This window comes from Schistocerca nitens, chromosome 1 (assembly GCF_023898315.1).
Source record: "Schistocerca nitens isolate TAMUIC-IGC-003100 chromosome 1, iqSchNite1.1, whole genome shotgun sequence".
Lineage (NCBI taxonomy): Eukaryota > Metazoa > Arthropoda > Insecta > Orthoptera > Acrididae > Schistocerca > Schistocerca nitens.
Genome location: NC_064614.1, coordinates 280238525 through 280256452, shown reverse-complemented (window position 1 = coordinate 280256452; position 17928 = coordinate 280238525). Strand labels below are relative to the sequence as shown.

General features: G+C 40.3%; 1 protein-coding gene across 1 annotated transcript in view; it reads left to right on the top strand.

Moving 5' to 3' along the window:
* The window catches only part of LOC126248157 (sodium leak channel NALCN), a 394425-nt gene that overhangs the window by 373911 nt on the left and 2586 nt on the right, over window positions 1–17928 (top strand). The window lies entirely within an intron of this gene.

Sequence of the window (17928 nt, the reverse complement as noted above, 5' to 3'; positions counted from 1 at the left end):
GAAGCATTCAGTTCACTGCATCGTCTGTCCAGAAAGAGCAGTCCATCTGACAGCCATGAGGGCCATACCATTATGTGTCGCTATAAGATGATTCACAGTTATGACCAAGCAATAGTCTTCATCTATAAGTGTAGTTTTTAAGTTTACACTCCTGCATTTACCACTTTACTACAGCCTTTTCTGAAATCTTTAAATGTTAGCATGGATCATATTTGACATGTCTTTATTGTCCATGAAATACTAGCTCCACTAAAACTCAACAGGGAAATGGTGAAGAACTCATACAAATGTTGTGGCTGCCTGTCCAAACAGCTGTTCAGGAAGTACTGTAGGAAGAACTAGCCTTCATAAACAGTGTAAAAACATTGAGTCCCGGGAGGATGACAGTTAGATCCTGCGTCCGGTCATCCTGATTTATGTTTTCCGTGATTACCCTAAATCATTCCCGAAAAATGTTGGGATGGTTCCTTTGAAAGGACACGGCCAACTTCCTTCCCTGTCCTTCCCTAATCCGATGAGACTGATGACCTCACTGTCTGATCTCCTCCCCCAAACAACCCAACCCAACAGTGAGTCCAAATAACAAGCCTAACATATAGCAGTCTAACACCAAGTAAAAGTTTCACTCACCCATAAATATTTCTGTATCACTGGTGATTAGTCGTCATTTAATACCAGCAGTGGCCCACTGGCAAAGCTCAGTTGTGTAATGCCAGCTGTAGACCACAGGCTGAGTTCATGTTCAATGATTGCCTTTTATGTAGTGAAAAGACAAGATCTCTCCCCTGTTTAACTGATTGACAGTGGCAGTAATGCCCTGGTATGTGCTTGAGTCATTGGGAAAGAGGGAAGACAATTGAAGGTATGTCTGCTGAAGTGAAAGAATGCTCAGTATCATCTTGTGAGCCTGTGGCTGCCATTGCAGAGTCACAGTTGTTACGCTGTGGGCGAGTAATGTGGCACAGCAAAGGCTATGTCTGCATTAGGTATGAGACAGTGTCCCAAATGTCCATGTTCAGTGCTGATTGCAGGCGAAGGTGAGAGCAAAGGCATATATCTTACAGAAGTGAGGTTGCTGTAAATTGATGTTGTGGTAGTCAGCATCATTTTGCTCTCAGTTCTCATAGCTAGGCAGGCAGCATTAGATATTCTTTGTGTAATGCCATTAGTAACTGGTTCCAGTGGTGGGTCATCTGATTTGCTGCAACTTCAACCATTAAGAGTTTTCAAGCCTTGCTCCCAGTGATGGTGGTCAATATCTAGCATGGCATATATTCATGAGTATTGACTCAATATGGAATTTGTATCTGAGGACTTTGCTGGAAAGAAAACCAATGTAAACTCAGTATGTCTGCTGAAGGACCTCACCGAAGATGTGGAGGTGGTCTTGCCTGCAGCCATGAAGCGTGCATGATGCAGTCGTCTGCAAGTTGTGGCTCATGTCGGCACCAACAACTGTCACATGGGTTCTGAGGACATCCTCAGTTCATTCAGGTGGCTGCAGAGGTGGTGAAGACTGCTAGCCTCAAGCGTGGGGCACAAGCAGAACTCACAATTTGCAGCATTTTTCCCAGAGTTGGTTGGGTTCCTTTGGTTTCGAACCGAGTGGAAAGTCTCAACCATAGGCTTTGTTGACTCTGTGATAGTCTTGGATGCAGATTTATAGACTTGTGTTATTGTATGCTGATCTGTAGGACTCCCCTTGATAGGTCAGGATTTTAGTACACAAAGGAAGCAGCTACTCGGGTAGAAGATTACTTATGAAGTGCACAAGAGGGCTTTTTAAGCTAGACGGTGGTTTGAGGTGATGAAGACTCACCAGTTGATACACAGCAAGGGAAGTCGCATGGCATTCAGAATAAAGACACTTCGACTGTCAAAATTTTATCAGTAAACTGTCAAAGTATTTGTAATGAAGTTCCTGAATTTACTACCCTCCAAAAAGTTCTTGCACTCAAATTACTCTTGGGACCAAGAGCTGGCTGAAACCCAAGTTGGAAAGCTCTTAGATATTTAGCAGGTCATGGAACATATATTAGAAAGACAGATTAGAGGCCATAGGGGAAAGAGTGTTTATTGCAGATGACAAAAATATTTGCCTCTGTTGGGGTTGAAATTAGTGTGTGACAGGGAAGTTACCTGGTCACATAGAACAGGTGTAGTTGAAATGAAGTTAATTGTTGGATGCTTTTGCTGGCCACCCAGTTCCACTGTGACAGTTTAGAGTTATTCAAAGAAAGTTTATAATTTCTTTCAATGACTAAACTGTCAAATGTTCAGTAGCGCATCAATACATAGGCCACTCAATACTAGTTGTAGGCGGTTTTAACCTATTGAGTATAGACTGGAATGTCTATAGATTCATTGGGAAGGAGAGGGGGGGGGGGGGCAGACAGACAGTCATGCGAAATAAATCTGAATACATTTTCTGAAAATTGTCTTGAGCAGCTAGCTCAGCTGCCCACACACAATGGAAGTACCTTAGACCTTATAGCTACAAAAAGGCTGGACTTTATTGACAGTCTGCCATCACTTAGTTCCATTAAGATGGATGTTGAGGAATTATGGGCAAAGTTTAAGCAGATTTTAAATCATGGTCTGATGAGTTATGTGCCCAGTAAGTGCATAAAGAATGGGTAAGATCCACAATGGTTTAATAATGATATATGTAATATGAAACTTCCTGGCTGATTAAAACTGTGTGCCGGACCGAGACTCGAACTCGGGACCTTTGCCTTTCGCGGGCAAGTGCTCTACCAACTGAGCTACCCAAGCACGACTCACCCCCCGTCCTCACAGCTTTACTTCTGCCAGTACCTCGTCTCCTACCTTCCAAGTTTGATATCAGCGCACACTCCGCTGCAGAGTGAAAATCTCATTCTCCATATATGTAAGATGCTGAGGAAGCAGAGACTTTTGCACTCTTGGTTCAAAAGAGAATGCACAAATGATGACAAGTGAACATAAGTAGAGATTCATGTGCTGTAAAAATATCTATGCACAAAGCATACAACAGCTTCCACTATCACACCTTGTCAAAAGAGAATGCACAAATGATGACAAGTGAACATAAGTAGAGATTCATGTGCTGTTAAAATATCTATGCACAAAGCATACAACAGCTTTCACTATCACACCTTGTCAAAAGATTTGGCAGAGAACCCAAGAAAATTCTGGTCCTATGTAAAATTGCTAAGCAGGTCTAAGGCTTCCATTCAGTCCCTTGTTGACCAGTCTGGTGTGGCAGTTGAAGATAGCAAAATGAAAGCCGAAGTTTTATCTTTCATGTTCAAGAAATCATTCACACAGGAGAATCATGCAAACATACCATCATTTGATCATCAGAAGGACTCCTGTACAGGCGACACAGTAATTAGCATCCCTGGCATAGAGAAACAACTAAAAGATTTGAAAACAAATAAATCACTGGGTCCGGATGAAATCGCAGTTTGGTTTTGCAAAGACTACTCCATGGCACTGGGCCCTTACGTAGCCTGTATTTATCATGAATCTCTCACCCAGCACAAAGTCCCAAGTGATTGGAAAAAAGCACAGATGACTCCATTATATAAGAAGGATAAAACAACGGACCCCAAAATATCCCTAATTTCAGTTTGCTGTAGAATTTTTGAGCATATTCTCGGTCTGAATATATTAAACTTTCTTACATCCACAAATCAGCATTGCTTTAGAAAGCATTGCTAATGCAAAACTCAGTTTGCCTTTTATCATATGATACACTGCAAACTATGGATGAAGGGCAACAGGTAAATTCCATATGTCTAGATTTATGGAAAGCATTTGACATGGTGCCCCATTGCAGGCTTTTAATGAAGGTACAAGCATATGGAATAAGTTCACAGATATGTGAGTGGCTCAAAGATTTTTTAAGTAATAGAATCCAGTACATTTTCCTCGACAGTGAGTGTTTATCAGAGACAAGGGTATCATTAAGAATGCCCCAGTGGAGTGTGATAGGACTGCTGTTGTTCTCTATATACATAAATGATTTGGCGGGCAGGGTGGGCAGTAGTCTGCAGTTGTTTGCTGATGATTCTGTAGTGTATGGTAAGGTGTCAAAGTTGAGTGACCGCAGAAAGATACAAGACAAATTAGAAAAAAAATTCCAGTTAGTGTGATGAATGGCAGCTATCCCTAAATGGGGAAAAATGTAAGTTAAAACAGATGAGTGGGAAGATCAAATCTGCAATGTTCAATACAGTATTACTAGTGTCCTGCTTGACACAGTCAAGCTATTTAATTATCTAGGTGTAAGGTTTCAAAACCATACGAAATGGGATGAGTATGTGAGAACTGTGGTAGGGAAGGCAAATGGTCAACTTCATTTTATTGGGAGAGTTTTAGGAAAGAGCGCCGGCCAGGGTGGCCGAGTGGTTCTAGGCGCTACAGTCTTGAACCGCGCAACCGCTACGGTCACAGGTTCGAATCCTGCCTCGGGCATGGATGTGTGTGGTGTCCTTAGGATAGTTAGGTTTAAGTAGTTCTAAGTTCTAGGGGACTGATGACCTCAGAAGTTAAGTCCCATAGTGCTCAGAGCCATTTGAACCATTTTTTTTAGGGAAGAGCAGTTCACCTGTAAAGGAGACCGCATATAGGACACTGATGTGACCTATTCTTGAGTACTGCTTGAGTGTTTGGGATCTGTATCAGGTCAGTTTTAAGGAAGACATTGAAGCAATTCAGAGTCAGGCCGCTATATTTGTCACCAGTAGGTTTGAACAACACATAAGTGTTGCGGGGATGCTTTGGGAACTCAAAGGGGAATTGCTGGAGGGAAGGCAACATTCTTTTCAAAACACACTACTGAGAAAATTTAGAGAACCTGCATTTGAAGCTGAGTGCCACATGATTCTACTGCCACCAACATACATCATGCGTAAGTACCACGAAGATAAGATACGAGAAATAAGGGCTCATGTGGAGGCATATAGACAGGCATTTTCCCCTCACTCTATTTGTGAGTGAAATAGGAAAGGAATTGACTACTGGTGGTACAGGGTACCCTCTGCCATGCACTGTACTGTGGCTTGCAGAATATCTATGTAGACATAGACATACGGGGGGAATGGGCTGGGCTACGCTAGAGAAAATCCAGCAGAATTCAGCTATGAGATCTTGAGAAAATTTCTGTTAGACTGCAACTATTCACTGTTGTTATTCTATAAGAAATTAGCATCAGTGGCTGTGCTGCTCTAAATAAGAACATCAGCAAAAGGGAAGTTAGGTGACTCACCAAAAGGGTATTAGCTCCAAAGATGTCCCATTAAATAAACATATGGCCATTCTTGCAACTGTTGTGATTTCTTGGCCAGAGGGAAATTGATTTTGGTAGGGTAACATTGATTTGTGCACAAGCTTAGCATTCATGCACCATTCTTTTGATACTGATATCTAGCCTAGGAGTCACTCCTTGTCAAACTGCCTAATTTCAGACCTATTCACTGCTTGACCTACCACAGATTTCAGTGAAATTTTTTGTGAAAGTTTGCATATGTCTCCAATGAGCATTGGTAATGTTTAAAATATGTCGAAACAATACTGGCGGAGATATAGTCACTTTTTTTATTCCATTGTGACTGTGTGCAGAGGTGTTGTATTGTGGGTAATATTTTGTTGAAAGAAATGAAATTTAACCGTCTTGTACAACTTTATGCATTCTGTTAAGAATAATAATGAAAAGAATTTTACAAGCCACATTAATTCAGAAAATTTAAGATTAACTCGCCCAAAAAAATTGGATTAAACTGTCTCACATGGTCTGACAATGCTAGATAGCTTAAATCTAAGTTGGGCACAAAAATTGGGGCATGAGAAAAATGTATACTTTGGATTCAAGCATTCAGAAAATCATGTTCGATATTCCAATGTGTGCTAACAGTACCTGAAAATTGAGTATTGAAGAATATTGTTCAATTCATAAAAATTGGGGCAGCAAAAATGCATTGGTAAAAGCTGGAATATAACAAGTACAGTGGCTAAATCTGCAGTGGAAAAATGTAGGTACTACCAAACTTTTAACATTAATTCTGTGATGAGTTTATGGAAAATCAAAACGCATTACTGTGAAGTGTGAATGCCAGTCTTTCTAGGGAGTGGTGTCCAAATTCATGTACTAGCTCACTGAAAATCAGACATTGTATTCTACAGTAATAATTCAATTCTTAATATCATTTAATTAATGTAGTTTCTGACAACACTATTTGTTGTATTGCAATTAGCATACCAAAAATAGTAGTCTGAATAATTAATCTAAGTGAGGCAAAGTTTGAGTAATGCTTTCACAAATTCAAGTACATAATTTGTGCAACTTAAATACTTGAACAAAAATTGAAAAATTAGTAAAAAAAAATTATCTATTGGCAGGAGTGCAGCCATAGCAGGTGTAGTAGTTCCAGCTTGCTGTGTTACGTGTTAACCTAAGGGAGGAAGTTGTGTACAGGAGCTGTCTGTGAAATGTGTAACCTTTGTTGTGGTTATTATTGTATTTTAATTATTAGGGTATCATATTTTTTGTGTGTAGGTTGGGGACCAGCTCAGCATTTGTGTAAACAAGCATGGAAAACCACCTAAAAGCTGCATTCAGGCTGGTCTGTGTACCAGACCAATTTTGTAATCCACTGTGCAGATTCAATCTGAGTCTGGCTCACCACCTGTATCACAAGCAGCTGTATCAGCAGGGCATTCTACAAGGACCCATTAAGCAGTCTGATTTATAAAGGGATTTAAAGATGACAGCAGAGCTTGTTATCCCCAAGAACAGTGAATCATATACTATGTTTTTTACATGCAATGTACACACTCTGGATTTTGCGCTGCCTCTGAGCTACAGATGATAGATATAGATGTTTCTTGCAGTTTTATGATTATGCATTGTAATCAATCACTTATTTTGTGTTGAACAAATACATTGTAATTATGCACTACATTCGGTGACCCCAAGTTTCGAAATCATGCTCTGTGTGATGGTCAACAATTGTTGCTGCTGAATAGTTGCTCTTCTAAACAGCATCCCTTACAAGCAAACCAGTTGTATGTTCACTTGTGTTTACTTGTGCTTTAGGTACTTGGGCTATGCATGGCTCTGTTTAATAAGAATATCTTGATGCAGTCATAGGGTTGAGCCAAACATCTCAGCTTTCATGCCCCGCAACTATTCACTGCAAATAATAACTTGTAGCTGTGATCCTGCAGTCAAATAGAGTCTATGCATTGACTAGAATTGTGAGTTAATAAAATACACAGAAATACAAAATAAAAGTTAAACGAATAATTTAATAACAAGGGCTCTATTCTGACATCTGTAATTGATGTAGATGACAGAGAATTATCTTGAATAATATTTAATCAAGAAAGGACATCTCAAATAAATGTGAAGTGGTCCTACAATATTCAGTTAAAATACAGACAGAAAATACCCTTATTGAATGCAGCAAAGTTAGGTTGAGAGTGTTACAAGAATGGTAGCAAAATACCCACACTAAATAATCATCAAAGATACACAAAAACTAATACTAGAATGAAATTTTCACTCTGCAGTGGAGTGCGCACTGATATAAAACTTTGTGACAGATTAAAACTGTGCCGGACCGAGACTCAAACTCGGGACCTCTGCTCTACTGACTGACCTACCCAAGCATGAGTCACAACCTATCCTCACAGCTCTCCTTCTGCCAGTACCTCATCTACCTTTGAAACTTCTCAGAAGCTGTACTGCAGAACTTGAAGAACTAGCACTCCTGGAAGAAAGGATATTGTGGAGACATGGGTTAGCCACAGCGAAATTTTCACTCTGCAGTGGAGTGTGTATTGAAATGGAACTTCCCAGCAGATTAAAACTGTGTGCTGGATTGAGACTTGAACTTGGGAACCTTGCCTTTCATTTACAAGTGCTCTACCGCCTGAGCTACCCAAGCATGACTCATGACCCAGTCTCACTCATGGCCCATTCTCACAGTTCTCCTTGCACTAGTACCTTGTCTCCTACCTTTGAAACTTACAGAAGTTCTCCTGTGAAACTTGCACTTCTAGAACTCCTGGAAAATAGGATATTGCAGGCACACGCCTTAGCCACAGCCTTGCGAATGTTTCCAGAATGAAATTTTCACCCTGCAGCAGAGTGTGCATTAATATGAAACAGGAAGTTTCAAATCAGGTCACTGTGCTGCAAAGTGAAAATTTCATTCTGGAAACATCCTCAAGTCTGTGGCTAACCCATGTCTGCGCAATATCCTTTCTTCCAAGCATGCTAGTCTTGCAAGTTTCATAGGAGGCTGTCTGTGAAGTTTTGAAGGTAGGAGACCAGGTACTGGCAGAAGTAGAGCTGTGAGGACAGATCGTGAGTCATGCTTGGGTAGTTCAGTCGGTAGAGCACTTGCCTGCGAAAGGCCTAGGTCGCAAATTCCAGTCTTGGTCTGGCACAAAGTTGTAATCCACCAGGAAGTTTCGAAAACTAAGTCCATTTGGTGATCACAGTACACAAAATGTTCTTCAGCCAAACCAGTTCAGACTTCAGCATGATGATTCACAAATTGACACATGCAGTACAAAGGATGGTAACTCACATTCTGCCTATCCTCATTTGTGTTATACAAGCAGAAAAGTTAGGGCCCTACATTGGAGCACATTCAAACCTCTCAAAATATAAGTCCCTTCAGAAGTTAAGGTATGGTAGCTGCCGTTCATCACCCAGAATCAATCACCTACACAATCAAATACCACTCGTTACCATGGGTCTGCCTCCTTCAAGCACAAACATATAAGCCAAGAATTGCTCAGCTCTTCCCTCAAAAAGTCACATTCTCCCCTTGACTCTTGTAATTTACCACAATTGTCTGCTTTTCCATTGGTTGAAGGCTGTCCCATCCAAAAATACATTAATACATTGTTCATAAGTTCTACAGACATGACTTGACCATTTCTCAGACTAAACTAATATATTACAACAGTATTTAAACAAAGAAATGTTATTAACATTCTGTCACACTCAGGCCACTCACAATAAATATATATATAGAAGTTCTGTTCATAAATAAATAATCCAGTATTCTTGCGCAAATGTGCTCATGATAAATGACAACAGTTTGTCATTAAACATTGTTTAAACAATTATTGGTAATATTGTTTACACAGTTATTTAGGCCTGTTTGTCAGAAGCATATTTTGGCACTCTTTTACAAAGGTGGTGTCACCTAACACATGCAATTGCTCACTTATTAAACTACGATGATTTTGTATTATCTGTTGTAACTGATATTTAAATACAGTTTTCAGTGAAATAATAAATTGTTCATGAAATAAATAAACAAATGTGACAAAACATGAGGTATTCATGCTGTATTCATTTGCTGTGTGATTGTGGGGGGACAATCTTCTGACAAACATTTGCATACTGAAAAGATATAAAAAAGTGATAAATCAAGAAATAAAGTAGATACAGATATGAAGCTTTCAGAGGTCATAGCTCTAGTGCAATGTTATCACCTAAAATATTCTATGTTAAAATCACACAAAGCATTTAAAAGATGTTAATTTAGAGGTTCATTGTGAAGGTGTTTATTCACTGTGAAATATTAATTTCTGTCATTTTTAAGATATTGAAAATACAGCATGTATCAATAAGAATCATCCAGTTTGGCATATATTTCTGAAACTAATAAACATATAAAATGAATTTAGTTTTTTGATGAATGGGAAACTCTAAAAACATTTTTTTCACCTTTTACAGATGTTCAGTGTGCCTCATTTAGATGTGTGGCATATGTCAAGTCAGTATTCAAATTGTTCCCACACTGCAGCGAGCATGTCTTGAGTTAAGCTTCCACAGCTGCTGTTATGTGAGGTCTCAATTCATTCATTGTTGTTGGTAATGGGGGCACATAAAAAACAGTCTCTTATAAACCTCCACGAGAAATAATCACATACAGTCAGCTCCTGTGATCTTGGAGGCCAGTAAAGTAAGGCTGACTCATTTGATCTGGTTTGACTGATCCATCGTTCAGTAAGCCTTTGATTTAAAAATTCCCGCACTTCCAGATGCCAGTGTGGTGGTGTCCCATCCTGTTGGTAAATGAAGTCATTTGATTCAGTCTCCAACTGTGAGAAAAGAAAGTTCTCAAGCATATCAAGATATGTGCTTCCTGTAACAGTGTTATCTGCCAAGAAAAATGGACCATACATCATTTCCTATAAAACTGCACAAAACACATTAAATTTTGGATGGTCCCTCTTATGTTGTACCATTTCATGTGATTGTTCCATACCCCATATTCTCACATTATGACGGTTCATCTTTCCATTTCAATGGAAAGTTGCATCATCACTAAACACTATGCATGGAAGACAACTGTCATCCTCCATCTTGCCAAGAACGAAATTACAGAACTTCACATGTTGTTATTTGTCACCTTCATGAAGGGCTTGCAGTAGCTAAGCTTTGTGTGGTTTCATGCCTAAACATCAACTCAACACATGCCAGATGGACATTGGGGGCATGTTGAGCTGTTGAACTGCACAGCAAATGGATTTCTGCGGCTCCTTGTGAAACTATGGCAGATGCATTCGATGTCTGTGTCAGACACTTGGGGACAGCCCAGTGATTTGGCTTTACACAAACGACCTGTTTCTCGGAATTGTTCATACCATCGTCTAATGCTCTGTGCTGTAGGTGGATCCACACCATACGTAGCACAAAAGTTATGATGAACAGTTATTACTGACCCGCACTGCACAAAACGTTGAACATTAAACTCTTTCTATTGTCCTGACACCAGCTTTACTAGAACTGAAGTGGGTGCACACTGCTGCTACCCAGTGGGAACTATGTAAAAGTCGAGAGTTTGCTCTTTCCAACAGTATGTTGTCATGCACATATCTCAAATAACATAATAGTTATGATTTTTTGTAAATTGGATGATTCTTTCTGATACACCCTGTATAGTTCAGTCATTGGATACACCTCATTTTTCTGAGATGACAAATGTGTTCAAATTTGCTTTTAATATGTGACTGTGAATTGTTATAAATTCTCACAGTGCTGTAAGAAGCCATCTTTCAGCTTGTCTGATACTCTTTCATTTCTTGGAGCATGGTCTGTCTTCTTAAGTGACTGTCCATCATCAAAATTCCCCATACTGGGGTTTGCTACATCCAGCCCCTTGCTGATATCCTTACACCTGGCTCAACTGCCATCACCATAGCCTGCATGGACATGACACACTCTTGGTCCTGGGACTACACAGCTTCTCAAGCAAATTGGCCTTATCTTGTACCAATCATAGGCAAATGATCAGCATGCCTACTTATGCATAATGTTACAGCTGGAACAATCGCATCACATGCCATAAAAATTGAATCACAGGCCAGAATCATAACACACATCTTATGTAAATTCTCACATCAAATGCACTCATAACAACAGCTTCATGTAATCAGTTCCTACAGTGTCAAACACACAGAATCTATCAAGCAGCTGACTTACCATTAACAAACATGATCATTAGTTCAATTACAGTGAAAACCCCACCCTTCTGGTTGGAGAACCCAATATTGTGGTTCACTCAACTTGAGGCCCAATTTGTCTCAGTCCACAGGCCAGAATCATAACACACATCTTATGTAAATTCTCACATCAAATGCACTCATAACAACAGCTTCATGTAATCAGTTCCTACAGTGTCAAACACACAGAATCTATCAAGCAGCTGACTTACCATTAACAAACATGATCATTAGTTCAATTACAGTGAAAACCCCACCCTTTTGGTTGGAGAACCCAATATTGTGATTCACTCAACTTGAGGCCCAATTTGTCTCAGTCCACATGGCCTCAGATGAAACTAAATAGGCCTATAGTTACGTGGTAGCTGCACTTAATGAGCATATGGCTATGGAAATACAAGTCATCCTACCCTTGCCACTAATCACTGAAAAATACATCTCTATCGAGCATGTACCTGTTGCAGTCAGAAATAAGCAACTTAAAAAATTGTGTTGCGCTCAAGAACTTGATAACCATATACTGTCTCAACTTTGTCACCTTTGCATACACACAAACAGTACAATTAATGATGAGATTCTGTGGAATATTTGAGTGGCATACTTTGCTGTGGATGCACCGAAAATATTTAGTTTTCACTAGTGGCCTTGATGCTCTCACAGAAATTACTGACCAAGTAGCCGAGATGTATCCAACAATGGACATCACAACTGTCTCCGTCAGAACAAAGACTTCTCTGGAAGCACTGCAAGCACAAATCCCTTGTGTCATGGTGGTAATGCCCTTCCAGCAGACACAGGCAGTCACCCACTGGGTAGAATATCTCGTGATATCACAAAAAATTTGGAGTTGCAGCTCAGTAATGTTGCCATCCTGTGAAAAGGGAAATGCTGCCAGAAATCAGCAGCTATGGCAATTGATTTCAAACCAAGACAGCCATCAACTGTAATAACAGAGCACTCTACCAAGCTCCAATTTCTCATTAATACAAGTGCTGATCTCTCAGTTTACTATTCTTCTTGTCTTCTGTGGCAAAATACCAATGGCCATTACCTGTATATTCTGAATGGATCACCCATCAAGAATTACAGATACATCAACTTACATCTAAACTTCAATCTTCAGTGTGAACTTGTTATAGAGGTCTGTTGTTGCTGACATGCTGTACCCAATTGTTGGAGCAGATTTCTTATCATTTTAAAGCATCTTCCCACATCTTCACAGTTGAAGCTTGCTTGACTCTACAACATAGTTGTCTATCATCGACATCTACGCAGTGCCAACCATGCTGGCATCAAAGTGATTGCAGCGATTCACCATACAATGACCTGCTTCATCAGTTCCATAAAGTCAACTGTCCATCATCTTCTCCAGCATCGGTAAGACACTTTGTGCTACATCACATTATCATCATGCCAGGACTGCTAGTTCACACACGGGCTCGTCGTCTTCATCCAGAGAAACTAAAGACTGTAAAGCAAGAGTTGTTTTCATGTTAGCACAAGAGATCTGTCACCCTTCACACAACAGCTGGCTGGGCATCTCCATTCCATACTGTCTCTAAGAAGAGTAACAGGTAATGCCCTTGTGGCAACTCTCAGCTAAACCATTGTTCGCTCTCCATTTAAACTTTACAAATTTGTGTGAATGCAATGCTGCCTAAACTTCCCAGAGCTTCATGGAAGGAGTAACTAGAAACTTATAATTCTGTTATGTCTACATTTATGACGTGCTTGTAATGTCTTCCAGTGAGGCAGAGCATCTAATACACCCACAGCAGATGTTCACTAGACTACAAGAACATGGTTTAGTGATTAACCTGAAAAAATTTGTCTTTGGAGAAACAGAAGTAAAATTCTTAGGGTATGTTATCAATGCACAAGAAATCCTGCCAATTCAAGACAGAGTAGAAGCTATTCCTCAGTTTCCCCAGCTCACTAAAATATGAGGATTATGCCATTTCTTGGCTTGGACAAGCTGGTTTCAGTGTTTTGTGCAAAATCATGCATTTTTGGCAGCACCTCTCAATGAGATGATAAAAGATTCACTTAACCTGGAGACACACTACAGTGTACTAGTGGAAAAAAAGCATTCTTGACCAGAGTGAAAGCTGCTGTTGCGTAAACTTACACTGTTCTGGACACACGTCTCACAGATATGGTGAATGCATAGTGACTGCAGTGGGTGTAACATGACTGGTAACCTGTAGCTATATGTAGCAAAAAGTATGGCTTTCATTAGCAGATTGGTCAACATATGACCATGAGCTCTATGCAGAGTTTTTGTCAACCAAAAAGTTTTGGCACATCCATGAAGGTAGACATTTTACGCTTCTCACAGGCCATAGGCTACTTATGTTCACTTTCCTTCAGGAGTGAGACAAACCATCACCATGCTAATTGTGGCATTTGGACTCCTTATTACAGTTTACTATGGATACCTATTGATAGTGAGCAGGATGGACCGCCAGATGCATTATCTCTCATTGACGCCATCACGAAGGAGCTTGATTTCATAGCACTTAGCGGTGCCCAGGAAGCAGGCAACAAATTGAAGGCATGCCTTGAAATATTTTCAGGTTTATAGCAGTGACGTATTCAAATACCAGGCTCCAATGTAGTGGTATACTGTGATGTATCAATGCATCAAGCATGAAGTACATTAAGTCATCTCTCTTTAAAGCTTCCTCAGTATTGCTTAGTATGAAATGTATTTGAACCTGTGCCTACTACCCCTCCCCCTCCCCCCACACCCTCTCCCTTCTCCCACTCCCATCCTGCTAATGGTCCTGTGGAATGGCTCCAGGGTTCACCTAGATGCCATGCCACACAGCATTGGACTGACAGCATCCTTATTGTTCTACAAGGCCTCCTGGTTGCTTTCAAAGAAAATCTCAACACAAAAAGGGCTGAATTAGTGTATGGTCAGACACTTCGACTATCAAGAGAATTCTTTACTAACACATCCAACAGTATTGTAGACACCTTGGGCTTATGCAACATTTTCACTCACAGATATGCAAGCACTTTCCTGCCATTTGAAAAGAACATTCAACCCAGCGACCACTCATTTTCTGCAACTTACAGTTCTCCAAAGAAAGATTTCATGTGACATGATGCCATTCAGTAACCTCTCCAATCATCATACGATGGTCATGCATGTTGTTGGCACACCACAACAAAATATTTGATGTTGACTTCAATGGCTCTTCTGTGCCAGTATATGTAGATAGAGTCAAGTCAGCCTTTATTGTAGTTGAGACCTACAACAGTACAGAGACAGCAGTTAACAATGAAACACTACCTATGGGTGATTCTGGGACACTCATTTTTGGTGCTGCACATGTTTTAACCCCAAATGTTGTCGACACTAGGAAGGCGGGGGACAGTGAGCTGTCTGCTACATTTTGTATGTGCAGTGTAAACTCTCTGATTCTTCATAATGCCTCTGAACCACACAAACAAATGATAGGTATAGATGCTCCTTGCACTCTAACAATTACATGTTGTAATTAATCACCTATGTTGTACTTATCATTACATAGATCTGAATCAAGTCATGAAAAGACAGGTGCCATTGATTTATGGCCAATGTTCTTAATGCTCTTGCTGCTGAGAGAAAAGCTGCAATTGTTGCAAAACGATTGCCACTGCCACAATTTGAGAAACTCCCAAGTCCATACAGAAAATTGTTTAGTTGTGGTATAACTGGGATGTTTTTCATTGTTATGTCAATCTCAATTCTCCTTTATTGTACACCAAATACAAATGCCACTGAAGTGCAATAGACATGTGTAGTGGGCAACCTGTCCATTGTAAGCTCTGCAACTGTCCAGCTGTCTAGTACCAAAAGTGCTGTAGGAATAGTTAAATTCTGTAGTCAGCATAGGAACTTGAAGCCGAAGTCTAAATATCAAGCTCAACACAAGTGTGTCTGATACAAAATAGAAGTTCATGAAAACCACACATTGCATGTTGGACCATCATTCAGCGAGACCTTCAGAGGTGGTGGTCCAGATTGCTATACACACCTGTACCCAGTAGCACGTCCTCTTGCATTGATGCATGCCTGTATTCATTGTGGCATGCTATCCACAAGTTCATCAAGGCACTGCTGGTCCAGATTGTCCCACTCCTCAGTGGCAATTCGGCTTAGATCCCTCAGAGTGGTTGGTGGGTCATGTCGCCCATAAACAGCCCTTTTAATCTATCCTAGGTATTTCCGATAGGTTTCATGTCTGGAGAACATGCTGGCCACTCTAGTCGAGCAATCCTGAAGGAAGTAATTCACAAGATGTGCATGACGGGAGCGTGAATTGTTGTCCATAAAGATGAATGCCTCGCCAATATGCTGCCGATATGGTTGCACTATCAGTTGAGGATGGCATTCAAGTATCGTACGGCCATTACGGCGTCTTCCATGACCACCAGCGTCGTACATCAGCCACACATAATGCCACCTCAAAGTAGCAGGTAACCTCCTCCTTCCTGCAGTCACTGGACAGTGTGTCTAAGGCGTTCAGCCTGACCGGGTTGCCTCCAAACACGTATCCGACGATTGTCTGGTTGAAGCCATATGCGACACTCATCAGTGAAGAGAACATGATGCCAATCCTGAGCAGTCCATTCAGAATGTTGTTGGGCCCATCTGTACTGTGCTGAATGGTGTCGTGGTTGCAAGGATGGACCTCACCATGGACGTGGGGAGGGAAGTTGCGCATCATGCAGCCTATTGCGCACATTTTGAGTCATAACAGGACGTCCTGTGGCTGTGCAAAAAGCATTAGTCAACATGGTGGCATTGCTGTCAGGGTTCCTGCGAGCCATAATCCGTAGGTAGCCATCATTGACTGCAGTATCAGCCCTTGGGTGGCCTGAGCGAGGCATGTCATTGACAGTTCCTATCTCTCTGTATCGCCTCCATGTCCAAACAATATCACTTTGGTTCACTCCGAGACACCTGTACACTTCCCCTGTTGAGAGCCCTTCCTGGCACAAAGTAACAATGCAGACGCAATCAAACCACGGTATTGACCGTATAGGCATGGTTGAACTATAAACAACACGAGCCATGTACCTCCTTCCTCATGGACTACCGGAACTGATCAGCTGTCGGACCCCCTCCGCCTAATAGGCACTGCTCATGCATGGTTGTTTACATCTTTGGGCAGGTTTAGTGGCATCTCTAAACAGTCAAAGGGACTGTACTTGTGATACAATATCCACAGTTAATGTCTATCTTCATGAGTTCTGGGAACTGGGGTGACTCAAAACTCAAAACTTCTTTCACATCATATGTGTCTCTCAGCAGTACTGAAATTTGATGTCCTGAAAGTTTATGATGACCAGCCACTTTGTTTCCTTGTAATTTTACAGTATGCATATTCTGTTGGTGAAGTTGCACACTTTTCCCACTGAACAGTGAGATGAAGTTGACACCTTTAAGGTGCAGTAATGCTTACCACAAAACTTGCAATATCAAACCTTGCAATTGTATATTTATTGCATTCATTCTTTCGCACATTGTGTTACGTATATGTTACTTTTTGTTTATCTATATTGATTCTATGACAAAGGGAAAAAATACTGACTGTTTATACTCACTGTGACTGTGAATGAACTTTTCACTCAAGTAATTAACAAGTCACTAGTTTTGAAAATAGTTCCTAGCTATTCAGTTATGTTACTCATTTGTTGTCTGTGTACTTCAGCTTCATGTAAATACTCTTACACACATAAAGGAAACTAATCATTAAAGTGTAACATGTACAGAAGATTACTTTAATAGTGATTATTGTTCTCTGTGGGACATTTTTTGCTGGAAGCCATGTATTTATATAATTTTGAAGAATAATTACCAAGCATGAATGATAATGTAGGAATACCTTCAAATTATTGAACAATGTCTGGGCATGATTAATTCCTTGCTTCATAAATACAATAAATAATCTTCCTGCACTGAAATCACTGATCTCATCTTTTTTCATGGATAATTGAATGTCCTTATCCATATTTCTTTGTTTTTCAGAGATACTACAAACCTGTAAGAAAATTTGAGTCACACAAGCCATTACAAGTAAATTTTCTGACATTTGGATGTAAGAATTACAAGTTCTGAAAATAGTCTTTGTCAGGTGTGGCTGTTGACTTTGCACAACCCTCTTTCTGCTTATTTTTATAGAAAAAATATTGCCACATTATCTCAGATATTTATTCTGTAAAACAATAGTGAATTCAAAGATATAAGATACAAGAGCATTTTGTTTGCGAGCCATCGCATTGAGAAAGATTTATAAGTGCAAAACATCAGGAAAGAGGGAAGGAGAGGGAAAGACAAAAGGATGTGGGTTTTAAGGGAGAGGATAAGGAGTCATTCCAATCCCGGGAGCGGAAAGGCTTACCTTAGGGGGAAAA